The sequence below is a fragment of the Oncorhynchus gorbuscha genome, linkage group LG01, assembly GCF_021184085.1.
Source record: "Oncorhynchus gorbuscha isolate QuinsamMale2020 ecotype Even-year linkage group LG01, OgorEven_v1.0, whole genome shotgun sequence".
NCBI lineage: Eukaryota > Metazoa > Chordata > Actinopteri > Salmoniformes > Salmonidae > Oncorhynchus > Oncorhynchus gorbuscha.
Window position 1 is genome coordinate 75,703,364 of NC_060173.1, and position 24,027 is coordinate 75,727,390.

The following is a 24,027-nucleotide window of genomic DNA, read 5'->3' on the forward strand; positions in this document are numbered from 1 at the left end:
CTAAAACTTGATTGGAGTCCACCAGTGGTGAATTCAATTGATTGGACATTATTTGGAAAGGCACACACCTGTCTATATAAGGTACCACAGTTGACAGTGCATGTCAGAGCAAAAACTATGCCACGAGGACAAAGGAATTGTCCGTAAGAGCTCTGAGACAGGATTGTGTCGAGGCACAGATCTGGGGAAGGGTACCAAAACATTTCTGCAGCATTGAAAGTCCCCAAGAACGCAGTGTCCTCAAACATTCTTAAATGGAAGAAGTATGGGACCACCAAGACTCTTCCTAGACCTGGCCGCCCATCAAAACTGAGCAATCGGGGGGGGGGCTTGTTCAAGGAGGTGACCAAGAACCCAATGGTCACTCTGATTAGAGTTCCTCTGTGGAGATGGGAGAACCTTCCAGAAGGACAACCATCTCTGCAGCACTCCACCAATCAGGCCTTTATGGTAGAGTGGCCAGACAGAAGCCACTCTACAGTAAAAGGCGCACGACACCCCGCTTGAAGTTTGCCAAAAGGCACCTAAAGGACTCAGACCATGAGAAACTAGATTCTCTGGTCTGATAAAACCAAGATAAACTCTTGGCCTGCATGCCAAGCGTCACATCTGGAGGAAACCTGGCACCATCTCTATGGTGAAGCATGGTGGTGACAGCGTCATGCTGTGGGGATGTTTTTTCAGAGGCAGGGACTGGGAGACTAGTCAGGATTGAGGGAAAGATGAACGGAGCAAAGTACAGAGAGATCCTAGAGAGACCTGAAAATAGCTGTGCAGCAATGTTCCCCATCCAACCTGACAGAGTTTGAAATGATCTGCAGAGAATAATGGAAGATACTCCCCAAATACACGTGTGCCAAGCTTGTAGCGTCATACCCAAGAATACTTGAGGCTGTATTCGCTGCCAAAGGTGCTTCAACAAAGTACTGAGTAAAGGGTCTGAATGCTTATGTAAATGTGATATTTTGTTTCTTGAAAATTTTATACCTGTTTTTGCTTTGTCATTGTGAGGTATTGTGTGTAGATTGATGAGGGGGGGGACTATTTAATCCATTTTAGAATAAGGCTGTCATGTAACAAAGTGGAATAATTTCAAAATCTTAGCTAGCCGTCATCATCATGACTAAATTCGACAATCTACTGGCAAATCCTTTTCAATCCTTGTCATATAAAGAGAAATAATGAAGAGAAATTAAAGATAAAACGTATCGGTGCTCAGTGGCCATTGGACATAAACATTACACCACACGTTGTAAATCGCAAATTCAACAATGAGTGGTTTGGAAGTAATCAGTGGCTAACTGCAAGCATTGCAAAGTAATCACTAGCCTGCTATTCAGTGGAGTGGGTATGTGGTCCAAGTATGGGTTTAAGGGTCTCTTTTCCAAGCTTAACAGGATAAACATTCAACATTGGCAATGCTGTCAATCCAGCATGACTTCTGTCGTGTTCAAAACAACTGGAAACTTGGAACTGGGAAATCTCAGACTTCATTGAGTTCAAGACAACTGGAAACTCCGACTTGGATAATACGGTTTGAACTCGGAATTTCAAGTCGGCAACTCGGGCCTCTTTTTAGAGCTCCGACTTGAAGATCACTGACGTCTTCATGATTCAAAGTAGTTTATTTCCGAGTTCCCAATTTTCTTGAAAGCACATTGAATCCAGAGAATGTCAGACTTTGATGGCAATATTTGCCCACAAAGGACCGATGCGCCACCTCCCTGTTCAAGTGAGCACAAGGTGAGTATGCCAGTGAGCTATGTATGATTTACATTTACATTTAAGTCATTTAGCAGACGCTCTTATCCAGAGCGACTTACAAATTGGTGCATTCACCTTATGACATCCAGTAGAACAGTCACTTTACAATAGTGCATCTAAATCTTAAAGGGGGGGTTGAGAAGGATTACTTATCCTATCCTAGGTATTCCTTAAAGATGTGGGGTTTCAGGTGTCTCCGGAAGGGGGTGATTGACTCCGCTGTCCTGGCGTCGTGAGGGAGTTTGTTCCACCATTGGGGGGCCAGAGCAGCGAACAGTTTTGACTGGGCTGAGCGGGAACTGTACTTCCTCAGTGGTAGGGAGGCGAGCAGGCCAGAGGTGGATGAACGCAGTGCCCTTGTTTGGGTGTAGGGCCTGATCAGAGCCTGGAGGTACTGAGATGCCGTTCCCCTCACAGCTCCGTAGGCAAGCACCATGGTCTTGTAGCGGATGCGAGCTTCAACTGGAAGCCAGTGGAGAGAGCGGAGGAGCGGGGTGAGAGAACTTGGGAAGGTTGAACACCAGATGGGCTGCGGCGTTCTGGATGAGTTGTAGGGGTTTAATGGCACAGGCAGGGAGCCCAGCCAACAGCGAGTTGCAGTAATCCAGACGGGAGATGACAAGTGCCTGGATTAGGACCTGCGCCACTTCCTGTGTGAGGCAGGGTCGTACTCTGCGGATGTTGTAGAGCATGAACCTACAGGAACGGGCCACCGCCTTGATGTTAGTTGAGAACGACAGGGTGTTGTCCAGGATCACGCCAAGGTTCTTAGCGCTCTGGGAGGAGGACACAATGGAGTTGTCAACCGTGATGGCGAGATCATGGAACGGGCAGTCCTTCCCGGGAGGAAGAGCAGCTCCGTCTTGCCGAGGTTCAGCTTGAGGTGGTGATCCGTCATCCACACTGATATGTCTGCCAGACATGCAGAGATGCGATTCGCCACCTGGTCATCAGAAGGGGGAAAGGAGAAGATTAATTGTGTGTCGTCTGCATAGCAATGATAGGAGAGACCATGTGAGGTTATGACAGAGCCAAGTGACTTGGTGTATAGCGAGAATAGGAGAGGGCCTAGAACAGAGCCCTGGGGGACACCAGTGGTGAGAGCGCGTGGTGAGGAGACAGATTCTCGCCACGCCACCTGGTAGGAGCGACCTGTCAGGTAGGACGCAATCCAAGCGTGGGCCGCGCCGGAGATGCCCAACTCGGAGAGGGTGGAGAGGAGGATCTGATGGTTCACAGTATCGAAGGCAGCCGATAGGTCTAGAAGGATGAGAGCAGAGGAGAGAGAGTTAGCTTTAGAAGTGCGGAGCACCTCCATGATACAGAGAAGAGCAGTTTCAGTTGAATGACTAGTCTTGAAACCTGACTGATTTGGATCAAGAAGGTCATTCGGAGAGAGATAGCGGGAGAGCTGGCCAAGGACGGCACGTTCAAGAGTTTTGGAGAGAAAAGAAAGAAGGGATACTGGTCTGTAGTTGTTGACATCGGAAGGATCGAGTGTAGGTTTTTTCAAAAGGGGTGCAACTCTCGCTCTCTTGAAGACGGAAGGGACGTAGTCAGCGGTCAGGGATGAGTTGATGAGTGAGGTAAGGGAGAAGGTCTCCGGAAATGGTCTGGAGAAGAGAGGAGGGGATAGGGTCAAGCGGGCAGGTTGTTGGGCGGCCGGCCGTCACAAGACGCGAGATTTCATCTGGAGAGAGAGGGGAGTAAGAGGTCAGAGCACAGGGTAGGGCAGTGTGAGCAGAACCAGCGGTGCCATTTGACTTAGCAAACGAGGATCGGATGTCGTCGACCTTCTTTTCAAAATGGTTGACGAAGTCATCTGCAGAAAGGGAGGAGGGGGGAGGGGGAGGAGGATTCAGGAGGGAGGAGAAGGTGGCAAAGAGCTTCCTAGGGTTAGAGGCAGATGCTTGGAATTTAGAGTGGTAGAAAATGGCTTTAGCAGCAGAGACAGAGGAGGAAAATGTAGAGAGGAGGGAGTGAAAGGATGCCAGGTCCGCAAGGAGGCGAGTTTTCCTCCATTTCCGCTCGGCTGCCCGGAGCCCTGTTCTGTGAGCTCGCAATGAGTCGTCGAGCCACGGGGCGGGAGGGGAGGACCGAGCCGGCCTGGAGGATAGGGGACATAGAGAGTCAAAGGATGCAGAAAGGGAGGAGAGGAGGCAGAATCAGGAGATAGGTTGGAGAAGGTTTGAGCAGAGGGAAGAGATGATAGGATGGAAGAGGAGAGAGTAGTGGGGGAGAGAGAGCGAAGGTTGGGACGGCGCGATACCATCCGAGTAGGGGCAGTGTGGGAGGTGTTGGATGAGAGCGAGAGGGAAAAGGATACAAGGTAGTGGTCGGAGACTTGGAGGGGAGTTGCAATGAGGTTAGTGGAAGAATACTCGACTTCCGGCGCCGACTGAGATGGCCGCCTCGCATCGCGTTCCTAGGAAACTATGCAGTTTTTTGTTTTTTTACGTGTTATTTCTTACATTAGTACCCCAGGTCATCTTAGGTTTCATTACATACAGTCGAGAAGAACTACTGAATATAAGATCAGCGTCAACTCACCATCAGTACGACCAAGAATATGTTTTCCGCGACACGGATCCTGTGTTCTGCCTTACAAACAGGACAACGGAATGGATCGCATGCAGCGACCCAAGGAAACGACTCCGAAAAAGAGGGAAACGCGGCGGTGTTCTGGTCAGACTCCGAAAAAGGGCACATCGCGCACCACTTCCCAGTATTCTTCTTGCCAATGTCCAGTCTCTCGACAACAAGGTTGATGAAATCCGAGCAAGGGTGGCATTCCAGAGGGACATCAGAGACTGCAACGTTCTTTGCTTTACGGAGACATGGCTTACTGGGAAAACGCTATCCAGGGCGGTGCAGCCAACGGGTTTCTCCACGCATCGCGCCGACAGAAACAAACATCTCTCTGGTAAGAAGAGTGGCGGGGGCGTATGCCTCATGACTAACGGGACATGGTGTGATGAAGGAAACATACAGGAACTCAAATCCTTCTGTTCACCTGATTTAGAATTCCTCACAATCAAATGTAGACCGCATTATCTTCCAAGAGAATTCTCTTCGATTATAATCACAGCCGTATATATCCCCCCCAAGCAGACACATCGATGGCTCTGAACGAACTTTATTTAACTCTTTGCAAACTGGAAAACATTTATCCGGAGGCTGCATTCATTGTAGCTGGGGATTTTAACAAAGCCAATCTGAAAACAAGACTCCCTAAATTTTATCAGCATATCGATTGCGCAACCAGGGGTGGTAAAACCGTGGATCATTGTTACTCTAACTTCCGCGACGCATATAAGGCCCTGCCCCGCCCCCCTTTCGGGAAAGCTGACCACGACTCCATTTTGCTGATCCCTGCCTACAGGCAGAAATTAAAACAAGAGGCTCCCACGCTGAGGTCTGTCCAACGCTGGTCAGACCAAGCTGACTCTACACTCCAAGACTGCTTCCATCACGTGGACTGGGACATGTTTCGTATTGCGTCAGATGGGAATATTGACGAATACGCTGATTCGGTGTGCGAGTTCATTAGAACGTGCGTCGAAGATGTCGTTCTCATAGCAACGATAAAAACATTCCCTAACCAGAAACCGTGGATTGATGGCAGCATTCGCGTGAAACTGAAAGCGCGAACCACTGCTTTTAATCAGGGCAAGGTGTCTGGCAACATGACTGAATACAAACAGTGCAGCTATTCCCTCCGTAAGGCTATTAAACAAGCTAAGCGTCAGTACAGAGACAAAGTGGAATTTCAATTCAATGGCTCAGACACGAGGCATGTGGCAGGGTCTACAGTCAATCACGGACTACAAGATGAAATCCAGCCCAGTCACGGACCAGGATGTCTTGCTCCCAGGCAGACTAAATAACTTTTTTGCCCGCTTTGAGGACAATACAGTGCCACTGACACGGCCTGCAACGGAAACATGCGGTCTCTCCTTCACTGCAGCTGAGGTGAGTAAGACATTTAAACGTGTTAACCCTCGCAAGGCTGCAGGCCCAGACGGCATCCCCAGCCGCGCCCTCAGAGCATGCGCAGACCAGCTGGCCGGTGTGTTTACGGACATATTCAATCAATCCCTATACCAGTCTGCTGTTCCCACATGCTTCAAGAGGGTCACCATTGTTCCTGTTCCCAAGAAAGCTAAGGTAACTGAGCTAAACGACTACCGCCCCGTAGCACTCACTTCCGTCATCATGAAGTGCTTTGAGAGACTAGTCAAGGACCATATCACCTCCACCCTACCTGACACCCTAGACCCACTCCAATTTGCTTACCGCCCAAATAGGTCCACAGACGATGCAATCTCAACCACACTGCACACTGCCCTAACCCACCTGGACAAGAGGAATACCTATGTGAGAATGCTGTTCATCGACTACAGCTCGGCATTCAACACCATAGTACCCTCCAAGCTCGTCATCAAGCTCGAGACCCTGGGTCTCGACCCCGCCCCTGTGCAACTGGGTACTGGACTTCCTGACGGGCCGCCCCCAGGTGGTGAGGGTAGGCAACAACATCTCCTCCCCGCTGATCCTCAACACGGGGGCCCCACAAGGGTGCGTTCTGAGCCCTCTCCTGTACTCCCTGTTCATCCACGACTGCGTGGCCACGCACGCCTCCAACTCAATCATCAAGTTTGCGGACGACACAACAGTGGTAGGCTTGATTACCAACAACGACGAGACGGCCTACAGGGAGGAGGTGAGGGCCCTCGGAGTGTGGTGTCAGGAAAATAACCTCACACTCAACGTCAACAAAACTAAGGAGATGATTGTGGACTTCAGGAAACAGCAGAGGGAACACCCCCTATCCACATCGATGGAACAGTAGTGGAGAGGGTAGCTAGTTTTAAGTTCCTCGGCATACACATCACAGACAAACTGAATTGGTCCACTCACACTGACAGCGTCGTGAAGAAGGCGCAGCAGCGCCTATTCAACCTCAGGAGGCTGAAGAAATTCGGCTTGTCACCAAAAGCACTCACAAACTTCTACAGATGCACAATCGAGAGCATCCTGGCGGGCTGTATCACCGCCTGGTACGGCAACTGCTCCGCCCTCAACCGTAAGGCTCTCCAGAGGGTAGTGAGGACTGCACAACGCATCACCGGGGGCAAACTACCTGCCCTCCAGGACACCTACACCACCCGTTGTTACAGGAAGGCCATAAAGATCATCAAGGACATCAACCACCCGAACCACTGCCTGTTCACCCCGCTATCATCCAGAAGGCGAGGTCAGTACAGGTGCATCAAAGCTGGGACCGAGAGACTGAAAAACAGCTTCTATCTCAAGGCCATCAGACTGTTAAACAGCCACCACTAACACTGAGTGGCTGCTGCCAACACACTGTCATTGACACTGACCCAACTCCAGCCATTTTAATAATGGGAATTGATGGGAAATGATGTAAATATATCACTAGCCACTTTAAACAATGCTACCTTATATAATGTTACTTACCCTACATTATTCATCTCATATGCATATGTATATACTGTACTCTACATCATCGACTGCATCCTTATGTAACACATGTATCACTAGCCACTTTAACTATGCCACTTTGTTTACTTTGTCTACACACTCATCTCATATGTATATACTGTACTCGATACCATCTACTGTATGCTGCTCTGTACCATCACTCATTCATATATCCTTATGTACATGTTCCTTATCCCCTTACACTGTGTATAAGACAGTAGTTTTGGAATTGTTAGTTAGATTACTTGTTGGTTATCACTGCATTGTCGGAACTAGAAGCACAAGCATTTCGCTACACTCGCATTAACATCTGCTAACCATGTTTGTGTGACAAATAAAATTTGATTTGATTTGATTTTTGATTTGATTTGATTTGAACAGCATCTAGTAAAGATGAGGTCGAGCATATTGCCTGCCTTGTGAGTAGGGGGGGAAGGTGAGAGGGTGAGGTCAAAAGAGGAGAGGAGTGGAAAGAAGGAGGCAGAGAGGAATGAGTCAAAGGTAGACGTGGGGAGGTTAAAGTCGCCCAGCACTGTGAGAGGTGAGCCGTCCTCAGGAAAGGAGCTTATCAAGGCATCAAGCTCATTGATGAACTCTCCGAGGGAACCTGGAGGGCGATAAATGATAAGGATGTTAAGCTTGAAAGGGCTGGTAACTGTGACAGCATGGAATTCAAAGGAGGCGATAGACAGATGGGTAAGGGGAGAAAGAGAGAATGACCACTTGGGAGAGATGAGGATCCCGGTGCCACCACCCCGCTGACCAGAAGCTCTCGGGGTGTGCGAGAACACGTGGGCGGACAAAGAGAGAGCAGTAGGAGTAGCAGTGTTGTCTGTGGTGATCCATGTTTCCATCAGTGTCAAGAAGTCGAGGGACTGGAGGGAGGCATAGGCTGAGATGAACTCTGCCTTGTTGGCCGCAGATCGGCAGTTCCAGAGGCTACCGGAGACCTGGAATTCCATGTGGGTCGTGCGCGCTGGGACCACCAGATTAGGGTGGCCGCGGCCACGCGGTGTGGAGCGTTTGTATGGTCTGTGCAGAGAGGAGAGAACAGGGATAGACAGACACATAGTTGACAGGCTACGGAAGAGGCTACGCTAATGCAAAGGAGATTGGAATGACAAGTGGACTACACGTCTCGAATGTTCAGGAAGTTAAGCTTACGTAGCAAGAATCTTATTGACTAAAATGATTAAAATGATACAGTACTGCTGATGATGTAGCTAAGAAAGTAATACTAAATGTATGTTGTGTAGTAAGCTGTTAGCTGTTAGTAGCCCATGTTCCTCGCCCTAATAATTTGGTCAATTTCCCCCTCATAATTTAGCCTACTGTTCAGACTTGGTGGTGCACATGTAGCATATAGTCTGTTTTAGAGAAATGTCATTATCGAATATTGTAAGAGCTTTCAATGACTGCTTATAATCCCCATTTTTTATCCTATGGTTCTGACTTGGTGTACAGGGAGAATACTGTAAGAATGGCCCATGTTCTGAATTCTGTCGCTGTACATTTCTTAAGTGCTGAACAAATAGTTATTTTGACTAAGTCCATCCTTGCTCACTCATTAATGTCTTAAACGAATTTTAGCAGTGACAGAGTTGACAAGCAAATACTCAAAACAGACATTCTTATCTCAAAAAATAAAAGTCAATAGAAACATTTGTAAACTATGGAAAATTATTAATTAGACAATACCCCCAAAAAGATAGAACGTCTATCAGATCTTTCTGCACGGAGTTGACATTAGACACATTTTTCTTATTTATTCAAGTGGTATACTACGTAGCAATTGTGTTTTTCCTCAGTTGCTTTATGACTCTAAAACCTAATTAAAATGAACATATTTGAACAAAAATTCATATTCGATGATAATCTATCAAATAAAATAAAATGTATTTGTCACATGCTTCGTAAACAAGAGGTTTCGACTAACAAGGAAATTCTTACTTATGGGCCCTTTCCCAACAATGCAGAGAGAAATAAAATAGAGAAATAATTTTAAAAGTAAAACACGTAATAATACAGACACAATGAGTGACGATAACTTGACTATATACACGGGGTACGAGGTAATTGAGGGAGACATGTGCAGTACATATAACTAGGAATTAAGTGACGGATAATAAACAGTAGCAGCAGAGTATGTAATGAGTCAAAAAAGTAATGAGCCTTCACACAAAGCTGCTAGCCATCAAGCTAACGAAGTTGGTACCAGGTGAGTTTTGCAATGGAGCCCTCTTTGTCTGGAGAAATAAATGAATGGTTCCAGCGCTGTAGGAGCTGTATCAACTACACTTTCTTTTGGGACAAACCGGATCACTCAGAGTTCCAATGCACCAATTGTTTGCTTCCAGACGATAAGAAACTGGGGAAAACTCAGAGTGGAATGTTTACATTTTCTTTGCCGGTGGCTGGACTGCGTTCGCGCTTGTTGGATGCATCTCCGCCTTGTCGTTTTTTGTTATCTGACTGGCTGGTGTTGCCTCGAGCTCCCACATCTGATAGCGGAGTCAAAGGAGCACAGCAAGAGGAGCAAGGCAATCAATGATAGTCGCATAAGCCTCCTCCAACATCATTTTAGAGAATTTGGCAGAATGTCCCAACGGCCTCACAACCGTAGACCCTATGCAACCATGCCATCCCAGGACCTCCACATCCGGCTTCTTCACCTGGGGGATCATCTGAGACCAGCCACACGGACAGCTGATGAAACTGTGGGTTTCCACAACCGGATATTTTTGCACAAACTGTCAGAAACGTCTCAGGAAAGCTTATCTGTGGGTTCGTCATTCTCACCAGGGTCTTGACCTGACAGTAGTTTGGTGTCGTAACCAACTTTAATCGACAAATGCTCACCTTTGATTGTCACTGGCACACTGGAGAAATGTGCTCTTCGTGGATGAATCCCAGGTTCAAATGTACCGGGCAGATAGCAGACAGCGTGTATGTCGTCGTGTGGGAGGTTTGCTGATGTCAACGTTATGAACAGAGAGTCCCATGGTGGCAGTGGGGTTATGGTATGGGCAGCCATAATCTATGAACAACGATCACAATTGCATTTTATTGATGGCAATTTGAATGCACAGAGATGCCGTGACGAGATCCTGAGGCCCATTCTCATGCCATTCATACGCCGCCATCACCTCATGTTTCAGCATGATAATGCACAACCCTATGTCGCAAGGATCTGTATACAATACCTGGAATCTGAAAATGTCCCAGTTCTTCCATGGCCTGCATACTCATCAAACACGTCACCCATTGAGCATGTTTGGGATGCTTGGGATCCAATTCCCGCCAATATCCACCAACTTTGCCAAGCCATTGAAGAGGAGTGGGACAACATTCCACAGGCCACAATTGACAGCCGGATCAACTCTATGCAAAGGAGATGTGTCGTGCTGCATGAGGTAAATAGTGGTCACACCATATACTGACAGTCCTACATTTTTTTTAAAGGTATCTGTGACCAATAGATACATATCTGCATTCCCAGTCATGTGAAATCCATAGTTTAGGGCCAAATGTATTTATTTCAATTGATCAATTTCCTTATATGAACTGTAACTCTTTGAAATTGTTGCATGTGGATAGAATAAAAGGGGTCTAGAGTTTTAGCACACCTAGTGGTGCAGGAAATGTGTTGGTAGAAGTGAGGTAGAACAGTTTTAAGATTTCCTTCACACTTGAATCAGTGCACCAGTTGTTGTTTATGAAAATGCTTACCCCTCCCCTTTGGACTTGCCAAAGGCTGCCGTTGTCCAATTGTGCAACTGCATGGAGAAACCATTGATTTCTATGTTCATAGATTGAGCTAGCCAGGTTTCTGCAAGGCATGTAATATTGCAGTTTTTGAAGTCTCTCTGATTGGAGACTCTTGAATGAAGATCATCCATCTTATTCTCAAGTGACTGGACATTTGCTAATAAAACGGAGGGGAGTGCCGGTCAATTTTATCGATGTCTGAGTCTCACAAGGATGCCAGCCTGTCTACCGCATCTACGCCTGCAGTGTTTTGGTAGCCCATGAAACAAAGTTAAAGCGTCCAGTGTGAAATAGGGAACAGCTGAGCCAGTTGAAGTCGGTTTTGAAGTCAAAATCGAGGTTAGTAACTATTGATCTGATGTCCAGTAGTTGGTCATATGTAATAATAGTATAAACTTTCTGCAGAACAAAGGTAAAAAATAAACACAAAAAAGTCACTAAATAGCAACGTTGGGTTGGAAATTGTAAGATGTCGGCCTTCTCCATTGGTGCTATCTTTGTTCAACGTTTGCTACATTGCGTGACAGTTTATACTGAACGACACGTTTCCCCAAAACAATACGCATTATTCAACATACTTTGACTTACATTTTCTCCATAGACGATATACACTGCTCAAAAAAATAAAGGGAACACTAAAATAACACATCCTAGATCTGAATGAATGAAATATTCTTAAATACTTTTTTCTTTACATAGTTGAATGTGCTGAAAACAAAATCACACAAAAATGATCAATGGAAATCAAATTTATCAACCCATGGAGGTCTGGATTTGGAGTCACGCTCAAAATTAAAGTGGAAAACCACACTACAGGCTGATCCAACTTTGATGTAATGTCCTTAAAACAAGTCAAAATGAGGCTCAGTAGTGTGTGTGGCCTCCATGTGCCTGTATGACCTCCCTACAACGCCTGGGCATGCTCCTGACGAGGTGGCGGATGGTCTCCTGAGGGATCTCCTCCCAGACCCGGACTAAAGCATCCGCCAACTCCTGGACAGTCTGTGGTGCAACGTGGCATTGGTGGATGGAGCGAGACATGATGTCCCAGATGTGCTCAATTGGATTCAGGTCTGGGGAACGGGCAGGCCAGTCCATAGCATCAATGCCTTCCTCTTGCAGGAACTGCTGACACACTCCAGCCACATGAGGTCTAGCATTGTCTTGCATTAGGAGGAACCCGGGGCCAACCGCACCAGCATATGGTCTCACAAGGGGTCTGAGGATCTCATCTCGGTACCTAATGGCATTCAGGCTACCTCTGGCGAGCACATGGAGGCCTGTGCGGCCCCCCAAAGAAATGCCATCCCACACCATGACTGACCCACCGCCAAACCGGTCATGCTGGAGGATGTTGCAGGCAGCAGAACGTTCTCCACGGCGTCTCCAGACTGTCACATCTGTCACATGTGCTCAGTGTGAACCTGCTTTCATCTGTGAAGAGCACAGGGCGCAAGTGGCGAATTTGCCAATCTTGGTGTTCTCTGGCAAATGCCAAACATCCTGCACAGTGTTGGGCTGTAAGCACAACCCCCACCTGTGGACGTCGGGCCCTCATACCACCCTCATGGAGTCTGTTTCTGACCGTTTGAGCAGACACATGCACATTTGTGGCCTGCTGGAGTTCATTTTGCAGGCCTCTGGCAGTGCTCCTCCTTGCACAAAGGCGGAGGTAGCGGTCCTGCTGCTGGGATGTTGCCCTCCTACGGCCTCCTCCACGTCTCCTGATGTACTGGCCTGTCTCCTGGTAGCGCCTCCATGCTCTGGACACTACGCTGACAGACACAGCAAACCTTCTTGCCACAGCTCGCATTGATGTTCCATCCTGGATGAGCTGCACTACCTGAGCCGCTTGTGTGGGTTGTCGACTCCGTCTCATGCTACCACTAGAGTGAAAGCACCGCCAGCATTCAAAATTGACCAAAATATCAGCCAGGAAGCATAATAACTGAGAAGTGGTCTGTGGTCACAAACTGCAGGACCACTCCCTTATTGGGGGTGTCTTGCTAATTGCCTATAATTTCCACCTGTTGTCTATTCGATTTGCACAACAGCATGTGAAATGTATTGTCAATCAGTGTTGCTTCCTAAGTGGACAGTTTGATTTCACAGAAGTGTGATTGACTTGGAGTTACATTGTGTTGTTTAAGTCTTCCCTTAATTTCTTTGAGCAGTGTACTTTATATGTACAGAGTTTCGCAACCCAGAGACGCAACATTGTGATACTGTTCCTGGAGAGCTACGGTCCTGTAGGTTTTTGCTCCAATCCTGATTCTAATAATTAGCTGGTTGATTAGCTAAATCAGATTAGTTACAACTGGGGTTGGATTGAAAACCTACAGGAGGGTTGCTCTCCAGGAACAGGGTTGGAGAGCCCTGCTGTACATGTTACAGCCCTGCTACACTATAGCCATTGGGCGTCCGGCGTTGCCATCAACCATTGAGGAAATGCTTCCTTTGAAATCAATGAAAGCTGCTATACTGCCCATGTTGCGCTCGTGTTGTGTCACGTCCATTGGAAATGTCCAGGAATCGCCATGGTGCAATGCTCGATGGCTGACGCACGCGTTCATTATATCTTGTGAATTAAAATAATGAGAAATAAAGTTGATTTTGGTTGCACATGCCCTCAACAACACCACTGGTTATATGGTAATGAAGCTACTATCTAGCAGAAACTTTAGCTAGCTAGTTCACAAGCTGCTAAGGAGTACTAGTGAGTACTTCTGAAATACTGGACCACAGCTATTGTACTTACACATAACTGATAAATATGGTACTGTACAATAGGGGACATGAAAGAATAAAGGAAAGCCACACACTCTCGATGCAATCATTTAATAACCTAATATCCAATGTTTAGACAGACAAGCTCCGTGTTGCAGGTAGAACGTCACATTGACGCGATGCTGATGGCAAAGCAACGTGGCGAATGTAGTGGAGGTGCCTCTATACAGTGAATTATGGTAGCCGTGATTGTGACCTGTGTGCTGATCGATTGGTCCGTTTTAATTAATCATCTGTTTGCTCTAATTGGTTGCAGGTTCGAATGCACTTCCACCTGGGGTGTGTACATTACGCCAATTCTGTTGCGACAGGTTTTGTAACAACCGTTTACTCCAAAGGGAAATTGTTTTGCAATGAAAACTCTGCTAGGTCCTTCCCCGTTTTTATTTTCATTTGCTCAGTTTGCTTCCGTTTGGTAAACGGTTTCCGTTGCAAGAACTAATGAATACACCACTGTTTCCTTAAAAATTCAGGCTCCTTTCCCACTAAACACATTAGTTTTGTCAATTAAATTGCGTTTTATCAACTACCACTGCCCTCAAGAGTTCCTTCTTTACTTCAGTTTGTTTCTCACTTTATGCACCTTGTTTGGAGAGCGAGGTAGCGCCAGTGTTCCTATCACTGTCCCACATCAGACCTAGCTATAAAACGCCAATACGTGAATTCTTCCACAGTAACTACTAGAAAGGGTCGGAAGCAATTTTTCAACTAACCTGCACTTGACGCTATTTTCTTCATTCTCGATTCTATGGAAGAATTCACATATTGGCGTTTTAATGTATAGCTACACCAGACCTAGCCTGTGAAACATTCACTGTTGTCTAATCTTCTATCCTGTGTCCTGAATAGCATGTGACTGGTAGCTGTGTTGACAGCCAGCCACTTTCCAGTCTTTCAGACTTTTTTGATAATAATATTAACAATAATCCCTATGTAACTCTCTCTGAAACTATTTGAGATACTTCTATTTGGTTGAATTGAAGATGGCAGGTGGATGCCCAAGCCCCAAGGTCCCAGACGGACACTGAGAGAAAACATAGGAAAACCCCACAACTAAAACACACTGTGAGTAACTAAAACAACAGTGCACACAAGGACAGGCACAGAAAAGTAGGTGAGTGTCATGAATGTGTGCTTTCCACCAATTAAGACTTCAATGACTCTGCCCAATGTAACCTGCTTACATACACAACCACATTATGTTATTTGGCACATAGCCACCGATATGTTTTCAGTGTGAGAGTTATTCACCAACGTTTTTTTAAATTATGTTTTAGATATCATAACCACTACCCATGTGTGGAAATAAAGCATGACATTGTGGTTGATGTTCAGACCAGGGGGCCAGGGTTCCGGTCTGGAAGCACACTTTCCACTGTGATCACTTTCGGTACTGCAGTTTAGCTGAAGTCGAGCCCAAAGGGACAATTCCCATCGACGGCCCCATAGAGAAGTGAAATTGTAAAATTACTAAACATAAACTTTAGTTATCACTTTATTTAAAACATTACATTTTTTGTATTTTACCCTATTTTTCTCCCCAATTTCGATCTTGTCTCATCACTACAAATCGAGTTATGCGACCTCTGAAACATGACCCGCCAAACACTGCTTCTTAACACCCTCCCGCTTAACCCGGAAGCCAGCCGCACTAAAGTGTCGGAGGAAACACTGTTCACCTGACGACGGAGGTCAGCCTGCAGGTGCCCAGCCCACCACAAGTGGTCGCTAGAGCGCGATGAGCCATGTAAAGCCCCCCCCCCCCCCCCCGGCCAAACCCTCCCCTTACCCGGACAACGCTGAGACAATTGTGCGCCGCCCTATGGGACTCCCAATTCATGGCCGGTTGCGATAAAGCCCGGGATCGAACCCAGGTCTGTAGTGACGCCTCTAGAACTGTGATGCAGTGCCTTAAACCGCTGCGCCCCTCGGAAGGCCTAGTTATCACCTTTGTGCAAAAAATAAACTTTCTGCGAGGACAACATCATCACGTGATGACGTTGTCGCTGCTCGCGCTTGCTCCGGTGCGCACTGAGTGCTAGCGCGTAGGCGTTATCGGCTTTGTAAAGCAGATGGCAGCTACCATGAAGCGGCGTATGCAAACGTGAGTGGATTATGTTGAAAACAATGGCCGGCCATCTTGGACACTTTCTCCAGTTCAGATATACCTCAGTGGTTCAGACACATCAGAATTACCTGCAGCAAGACGTGATGATTTGAAGAACATGGAGCAATATTCCTATAATTGGCTTCCATCCTACACCTATAATCCTAGTGTCAGGGCAGAGTTGGTTTCAAAGAGAGTGGGAAATTGTCTAATACAAGGCTATCTATCCCTTTATATGTTGTTGGTCCCAACTCGCTTGCATTTGTTCTGTATGGAATAGTGTGGAAAGCACAATGAACCATCTATGTCATATTGACATAGGAATTACATTATAAAATGTCTCTTGAGCAATGGCATTATGCACATGCAGATTAACGTAACTCAAACCTCCTTTGTAATGGATTGTGCCCACTAACTATTTAAAATAGCATAATCTGGTCATTTAGCAGCTCACGTTTATCCTATATATGGGACATGTATATAACAAACTGACCATATTTTTCAGAAAAATTGCATCTGTGTTTATCCTGTATCCTGAAATGTCGGCAATACACGGGAGAGTTTTTCACACAAAACAAGGTCAAGCAGCTCACCCATGTGCAATTTGTTGTTCAGACAGAAAATTAGTTAAATGACCCGATAAAAGCATGGATTTCTGAGAACAAAGAAATATTTTTTCATTTGGTGGGTACCAAGTGTCTTGAAAGGAAATCCATGGCTTTTCAAGTGAAGAAACATCCCTGACATACCCTGCACAAACATTCCAAAAGGATGTCAATAATAAGGCTGTGCGTAACAGATGTCTGTGACTAGGACTTAATGAAAATGGTTTTTATGTTCTTGGATGCTAATGGTGTGTAACTAAAGCATGCAACAGGATTGTTCTGAAACCAATTGTTCTGAAACCAAATGAGGTAGATGACAATAGACTGATCCGTTCAATGACAAGTGACTCTGCAACACTTGATATCCATTAGCTTATCAAGCTCAGAGCAGAGTAGTGGTCCAGGGTCACCATGCAACCATTCTTTTTTAGAGGAGGCACGAAGTACGTGACAATGGAGCTGATTGGAGAATTTAGCATTTTTCTATCACCTGAAATGCAATCTAGAGCATCCTAATCAATGCATAATTAAAGCACAAATATCTTGATATTATCATAAGGTGCCAGATTGAATGTAAGTATTTTTCTGAATATCTAACCACGGCTCTTGAGCTGTCTGTATCCTCCTTACTGGTGGTTCTGTTTTTAAAGAAAGTAAATATGCTTCTCTGCATCTCTGCTAAAATCTGGGGAAAATATTGAAAGAAATGTGAGTCTTATTCAGTACATTTAGTAATTGCTAGCTTTTCTAAAGTCTAGCAACCTTGCCAGCTAAGATAGTTTAGACAAGCTACACTATCTTGATTGATAGCCTGAAATGGCTTGGTAGCTAGTTATGAGATTGGGAACCTATCTGGCTTGCTAGCGAAAGCCAAATTCATACAATTGCTAGAGGGCTAGTATTACAGAGAAACAACAAAAATATGTTTGTTTTATTTATTCATCAAGAAGGAATCAATAGGCTACATAGGCTGATCAAATTAATTGAAAAACATACCCCCTGTCCATCACTGGCAGCTAAAATCAAATCAAACGCTGTGTGCAGTGACATCACAAAGGCACGTTCCCCCTCAGATTTGTCCAGTTTAAAAAATATATATATTTCTGAATTTAAATGAATGATTAAACGGGCATGACAACACTGGTAGACAGTATACTGGATATGGGAGACTTTGGACTTATTCATTCTGAACTAAAGGGCACATTTAGGAAGAGAACCGTGTACCATTGCTTGGTTTCCAGCATTCAGTTACCTTTAGTTGTCACAAGCCCATAGGGACTTTTTAGAGTGTGAGTGCATTGTTGCCACAGGATGCCTCATTGGAGCACATCAATCTGATGCAAGCTTTTGGAGTGGTTTTGTATTTCATTCCATTTCTTGTCACACCCAGGGTACAGTTTGTCATCGGTTAACATCACTTTTTGGAACGTATTTCTTCTTCAGTAATAAACTGGTAATATATTTGTTTTCTATATGAAACAAAGCTACTTTGCCATGTCCAATTACGTACAAAGCTTTGCACAATGTATTCATAAAAGACTCCCTTATTCATGAATGAATTCTAGCACAGTTCATGTGCACCTCACTGCTGAATATGGGATTGATTCACAATACAGTCAGCTGGTCAATGGCTGCCCTCAGCCTTTTTGAATCAATCAGCTTTGAGTTTCCCATGCCCTCTCTGACCTGCCTCGCAGGCACCTCTCTCTCTCTCTCTCTCTCTCTCTCTCTCATCTCTCTCTCTCTCTCTCATCTCTCTCTCTCTCTCTCTCATCTCTCTCTCTCTCTCATCTCTCTCTCTCTCTCTCTCATCTCTCTCTCTCTCTCATCTCTCTCTCTCTCTCTCATCTCTCTCTCTCATCTCTCTCTCTCTCATCTCTCTCTCTCTCATCTCTCTCTCTCTCTCTCTCTCTCTCTCTCTCTCTCTCTCTCTCTCTCTCTCTCTCTCTCTCATTCATTTATTCTCTTTTTCTTTTATTCATTTATATTCTTTATTTCATTCATTCATATATATATATATATCTAACAACTAGCTTAACTTAATGGATTCCAATGTCACATTTGCCATTCAAGAACATCCACAGCATTCTAATATACAAGCTGGTTTATCTTTGATGGTGATCTCTCAGTTGGTGTGACTTTGTTCATAGGTCTTGTCAATGACACCAAATGCTTTTTTTAAACTGTTGATTCTCCCCACAGGACAAAGTAGGACCTCATAACATGGGAAATCCTTAAACCATTTCAACACTTGCTCCCAGTTTGAAAAAGTATAACTTAAGGGCAGGGCTTATACATTTCTGGTACACTCTACAGTGGGAGGAATAAACTAATAATAGTCCCTCTGCTGCCATGGAGATGCTGCTTTAAAATGGGCGTGTCCGTCTAAAAGCGTATTTGACCTGTGGGGAGATATTGACCTGTGCAAGATACGGCTCCATCGACCCACCAAAAGCATGGCTCTATGTTGATAACGTGAACGTCTGCCTATTTGCTTGAATGCATGCTATACATTTTCTACATAGTGTAGAAACCACTATACCATTCATCTGAGAGAAAAGACATGAGATTTACTCTGCGAAATGTCACGTTGGGTTTTTACCTACAATGGTGTTAAGTCTTTCAAAGAGCATTGTATGTGCATTGTATGTGCATGGGAAACCTTTGACACATATCCAGGGAAGTTATTTAGTTACGGCTTGCAATTCCGAGCTCACGCAAAGAATCGGATTTACTGAAGAGTAACCACCTCTTTTGACTCTCTTCTGAAAGTATGGCTGATTTCATGAATATCAATCACGAACCCCCCCCCCCCCCCCCCACACACACACACACACACAACCTGACACATACACAACTGATTCATCTAGACTTAACTCTCGCATTGGTTTAAAAAGAAATACACAAGCCTTTCCACGTAAATGTAGGTCTTAAAGATCAAAAAGATTGTACCAAAAACATCCCCCTGATATGCATGTTGCAAAGTGAAACAAATCCTTGTTGCAAACCACATCTTTCTTTTGCTTCTGAAATAAGACCCATGCTGGATTTTCTTCGGTTGGCAGATATGTACACATTGCTGACAGTCTCTGTCAAAAGGAATTACTGTCACATTGTCCATGTCATCTGAATATTATAGTGATGTCTTACACTTGAGCGTAAACACCCCTCCCTCCTCTGCAGCTGTATTCAGTTAAACCTGATTGTACAGTATTGTCATCAGGGCACGATTGCCATCTCATTTCGTGTACGTGACCGACAGGATTATCCCTGTTGGTACATATTCCTTGTGCTCTTCCAAAAGAGGAGCAGTATGTGTGAGGAGAATGGATGTGTCGTAGCCACTGTTACAGTCAACGTGACTGACAGCTTCTTTGGGCAGTTTATCAGTCAATTAAATTGAGATGTGTCACATGCTGTCAAGTCTGAGGGACTCTCTGAAACCAGGGTAACAACTCAGATTCATGCCTCCAGGGATAACTACAAAATGGTTGCTTTCTACAGGTCTGTCAGACACCATAGGGCTGTTGTGTGCTCTTGAATGGTGAGAGAGATGAAGTTGATTTAGACCAGTGGGGTCTTTCAGAGGGGACCCCTTTTTTTCCACCAGAATTTCTGGGGACCCCGTTCGACACCACCCCACCCAAAATCGAATAACACAACCTTCAATCCATTACATTTTCCTTTCTTATCAAAATGAAAAGAAACCAATAAATTTACTCTGTTTTTTTCTTCAAATGATCTTTATCCAAAAAATAGTTTTTGGTCCCATACAGTAATATGTACTTCTTTTAAATGTATTTATTTTTATTTTGGCGACCCCACTGCAGTTCCCCCATCGTGCCCGGGACTTTGAATACCACTAGTTTAGACGTTCAATCAATGAAGAACTTGTCATATGTATTTATTTAATTATGCAATTTAAATAACCATGTATGCCAACCGCAAGGAACTATTTTATTTATCTTGATATTTCAAGCTGGCTTTGTTGTGTTTTTGGGCCACCCGGTGAATTCTGTTCAAGATTCACCAGCTTGTGTGTAATAAAGGACCATGGCAGTGGTTGTTGTACAGGGCAGATTACATGGAAAAGAGACAGGCTAGGATCAGACAGTGGACAGGAGGGCACTGGTGTAGATTAGATGGGGATGCTCAAAGGGACATGCCGACACAACCCCGGGTACAGCACCATGAATGGATAGCAAGAAAGGATAACCTGGAAAACACGACCCACTGCTTCTAAACTATGGTCATAGCGATCATATTACTCACATGAATTGTGATTCTCTAGTAATTGTATTTCTTTGTTGATGAATGTACACAATGGGGTGAAGAGAGACAATCAGGTCCAAAATGATTGCCAACCTTTATATAGAGACAAAAAAAAGACTGTATAGAATAAATAATACAAATACAATATAGCTCAGTATCCCCCCCAAAATTGGGAAATTATATTATTTTTTATACTAAAACAATTGCTCAGAGAAAGAGACTTAGTTTAACAAGTAATATTTTTTTCTACAAATTATTTAGACTGCAATAATTTTGACCCCTTTTCCAATACCTTTTATAATGCCACACCTTGCAAGGAAAATAGCATTGAGCCTTTTTCATAAATGTTTTCTGAGATTGAAGAACACACTGGGAGTGACCTTAGACCATTCTTCCATACATAATCTTTTCTAGATCCTTGATCAATCAATCCAATGTATTTATATAAAGCCCTTTTGACTTCAGCCGATGTCACAAAGTGCTTATACAGAAACCCAGCCTAAAATCCCAAACAGCCAGCAATGCAGATGTAGAAACAAAAACCTAGGATATCCTTCGTCTGCGCTAATGGACTGCCCTCTTCAATTAAAACCACAGGTTTTCAATGGGGTTAAAGTCCAGAGACTGAGATGACCAATGCAAAATGTTGATTTTGTAGTCAATTAACCCTTTAATTGTGGATTTTGATGTGTGCTTGTCTGTCTTGCAGGAAGATCCACTTGCGGCCAAGTTGCAGCAACCAGGTTTTTGGTTAAAATGTCCTGGTACTGGGTAAAGTTCATGATGCCGTTGATCTCAAGGGCCCCAGGACCAGTGGAAGCTAAATACCCCCATAACATCAAAGATCCACCACCATATTTTACAGTAGGTATAGGGTTCTTTTCTACATACAGTGCCTTGCACTGAAAGGCACTGTATGCATATTTCTTTCGATACAAACCCCACCACTGGTGTGCGTGGCTAAAGAGCTCTATTTCCATGTCATCCAGCAAATGTAAAACGCCTGGAGTTTGTTAAACGGCATTGGCACTTGGATTGGAATCGATGCTATGGTCAAACTGCATGAAAATAGAGTTCTTTGGCCAGACACACTTGTGTAAGATTTTGCGTCGAAAGAGAGCCAGGGAAATGACTGTATTTGCAAATGATCCTGAGGGATTTATACTTATCTTTTTGAGTGTCCCGTTTGTTCAAGCTGGGCTGAAGGTGTTCGGGTATGCTTTCATTCTATTGTGACCGCCGTTTACCTGTAGACTGCTCAGAAGAGCTTTCTGAAGGTATGAATACAATTATAGCTCTAAAATAGTCTTGCGTGTCATGTGCCTGGGCTGTTTCAGATAAGAGGAGTCATTGAACCTCCCTTTTTTTTATTTTATTTTCAAAACACAGTCCTAATAACTGAAATAGCTTTACGAAACAAAAATATTGGTATGTTTCACCTATGGGTGGGACAAACGACTTTGGAGAATTGATTGTCACGTTTTTGGCTTTGATCAACAATCATAATAGCTTTTGAGCAATGAAAACATTTCAAACTCTGATGTCAATGTTGTGCTTTAGCAAACCCAGACCATTTAATGGCTCATTATGGATTCCACCATAATTTCTTATAATGGGGTAAAGCTCTCTTGTATTGCAAAACAAATGGCATGAACATGTTTTGCCTAGATAATTTCACACATGCCACACCTCAAAATGTATCCCGTCTCCTCATAATAATTACTCTTACTCATTCTGTCGGCACACAACCATGTTTTAGTCTACGACCTTTTGAACTTTATACATTGGGGGGGGGGGGGGGGGGATTCAGACCCCAGAACGTATCCCTTTTTATGCACTTTTCTCTCTACGCATATTCTGACTTTGACCTTAAGCATGGGCCAGCCAGCTATACGTTTGTGTGGAGATCTCAGAAACGGAGGCGTGGCAGAGGTGTGTCTACAGAGGTGTGTCTACAGAGGTGTGTCTACAGAGGTGTGTCTACAGATAGTGTATTATGACCTTGGCTATATTCCCTAATAATACCGCCACCTTTACACGCGAGGAAACCACAAAGCGCTGGGCATGTCTGTAGCAAGTAGAAAACACCTCTTGTGATTTTTCTCATGTAAAAATTTGCCACTATCCATGCATTTTCATTTATAATTTAATACGAGCTATTAAAGGTTAATGATTAGGTCTAATCAGGATGATAAATACAAATACTGAGAAAGCATAGCGATTGCTTTAGGATAATTCTTCCTTATGATTGCTGGAGACGAATATGAAACCAGTCATATGGAAACAATCTGAAAATAATATCAACATGACAGATATTTCAGCCTCATTTCCACAGTGAAGTCGGCTAAAATAGCTGTGCCGTTATTCAGAATTGTAATTGTGTGACCTCGTAATTTGCAGAGATGGAATTTGGAGACAAGCTAAATGTGCTACTGTAGCCTAAATGGGAAGCCTTAAAACAATGACAGTAGTGCGGAACCTACCCAGTTGACTTGTGCACTCTAGAATGTTTTTATTATCCCCCGAATGTTCTCTGTGTTATTTTTTATTTATATATAAAAAAGTATCATGTTTAATATTGGCTACTATCAGTAGCCACCCTGAGTAATACTCACACACATTTATATCTTTCACTTTAGTGTTAGTTTCCTTCAATTTGTAGCTTATATTTCATTCCATTCCATCATTAGTTTCATTCCTCTGTTACGTCTATAGTGGTTGCTAGGGGTCGCAATAGTGGGTCATATAAGGTATTAAGTCGTACGGGGGGGGGGGGGGGGGGGGTCCGCAGTTGAATTAAATGTATTCACTGCCAAGAGAGCCACACCTTGAAAGCCCGTTACACACAAGCATAAGGTAAGTCTGGATACCAACCACTGATAGGTTCTTAAATCAAAACGCTTATACATGTCCTAAGTCTGAATCGGCCCCTTAGTGCACATTATGATGGTCTACCAAGAGAGAGTGCAGTCTGTCTACCAATATTAATATGCAGCACGTGGGTTATTTCTCTACAGTGAGTATAATCAGTGCGTCTTGACAGAATGTTGTGGGAATGGATTATGTGGTGATATCTACTCATCAGTTTTGAATTAAAAAGTGTCAATGTTTTCAATTCAGTGTTCGTTTGAAATATGTACTGCTTTGATGAAACAGTCGGCAATAACTTTGTAATATGGACAATCTTCTCCATCCATAGGAAAGCCCAAACAGACT